The 1,556-nt window shown below is 47.3% G+C and overlaps 1 protein-coding gene across 3 annotated transcripts in view; it reads left to right on the plus strand.

Annotated features, from left to right (window-relative positions):
* Window positions 1-541: 541 nt before the first annotated feature.
* KLHL24 (kelch like family member 24) overlaps window positions 542-1,556 on the plus strand; it is a 23,322-nt gene continuing 22,307 nt past the window's right edge. Inside the window, exons 1-2 of one of the 3 annotated variants that reach the window (XM_027661777.1) lie at window positions 542-639; window positions 740-830. The gene's annotated coding sequence lies outside the window, so the exon portion shown is untranslated. Of the gene's footprint in view, window positions 640-739; window positions 831-1,024; window positions 1,237-1,556 lie in introns of those variants that run through there. The other 2 variants (XM_027661774.1, XM_027661776.1) reach the window with 2 other exon arrangements.

Raw genomic sequence — 1,556 nt, forward strand, 5'->3', positions numbered from 1 at the left:
TTTAAGCAAAACATTTTCCTGAGGTCATATACTTCTTAGATTTAATGTCTTTGTAGCAAGTATTACTTCAGGTTATTAACTTTTTCTATATTCAGTGGGTGAAATAAGTTAATGCAACACACCTGTACTCTATAAGGTGAATTTGCTGCTGATTTTCTCTTTGATGTTTATGTTGTTTGGGGTCCCTGTTGCTTTTCCAGCCAGAGGATGAGAAATGGACTGAACGTTCTCACTTCTAATGCAGTCTATTAGGCAGTTCTGAGTTCTAGCTTGACAGCAAAATGGTTGAAGGTTTCAATTGTTTAAGATCTTTATGAAAACAATTTATGTACCAAAATCAATGGACATTTCCACTCTATTTTCAGAGCATAGCCTTTTAATTAATAGTTCTAACTGTTTTGCAAAGCTCCAGTTTACCTGACCCCAGGGGAAAGCTGAGCCCGTTCAGCCTATGAAAATCTGAGCCTAGTTTGCTCCATAGGGAGTCGGTCCTGGATTCCTGAGCACACACTGCTCTTCTTACAGTTTCAGTGACAGAGCACCATCAGCCACTGCCAAGAGCACAAGGCTTTGTATGATCCCCGGGAAGGGCCCAAGGAGAATATCCTGCGGTCAGAGGATTGGAGAGTTTCACCAAAGGTAAAGATATATTATGCCTGGGATTGATATCCAGCATTAAGGAGAGCAAAGTAGATGGGAGCTAATAAAAGAACTTGTATTTCTCCCTCTCCCTTGTTAGTAGGGGCCAGAGGGGGAGGCCATCCTTCTAGGAAGGAGAACACAGCCCACATCAGCTCCACGGCATTGCATAAGGCCTCATTTAGTACCAGGTAATGAACTTAATTTAAGCATGCATGTCCCTGCCCTGGCCTTCCCACTCTGCATTATGGGCTTGCAAGTTTGCTTATGCTAAAGGGCAGAGCAAAAATAAATTCCCATACTCCCAGGCATGTTCCATCGCCTGTATTGGAGCATGGGCCAGTGTCCAAATAGTTTGGATATGAAGTGAATTTGGGCTTCAGGACAGGCTCAGACCTGCTCATGAAATTGCAGGGCGATGACACCAGGGTCCTGCTTTTATATTTGCAGTTGAGTGGCTGCCACTGCTGCGACCCCCAGCTGTGACAGTGGAGATTAAAGCTGACCTTGGCTTTCTGTGGTCAGCAGGGACACTCCATGTTGTGTTACTGTTGAAGAGCAACTGGAAATTTGGAATTAGGTGAAGCTGCACCGCAGGTAGACAAAGATTCTATTTTCTTTTTTTTTCATGTAATAGTTTTGGTTTTGGTCTTGTAGTCTGAAGAGCTACCCCAAGCTCTGGTGTTGGTTTTGGTCTGGGAGACGGCTCTTGTTGGGGGGCATTCGGTAGGGCTCCCTGGAGCTGCCACACGGGACTGTCACCCGAGAAGGTGCCATCCCAATGCACCGCTAGTTTCGATGCACCCGAAGCTTCTGCCCGCTCACGGACCGGTCGGGTCGGGCGCACCCCGGGGGTGTGTGCTCCCCCCGGCCCCGGCACATCGCGGGATGTGCTCCCCCGGACACACCGGGGGATG

The sequence above is a fragment of the Corapipo altera genome, unplaced genomic scaffold, assembly GCF_003945725.1.
Source record: "Corapipo altera isolate COAL_440 unplaced genomic scaffold, ASM394572v1 175, whole genome shotgun sequence".
NCBI classification, from domain to species: domain Eukaryota; kingdom Metazoa; phylum Chordata; class Aves; order Passeriformes; family Pipridae; genus Corapipo; species Corapipo altera.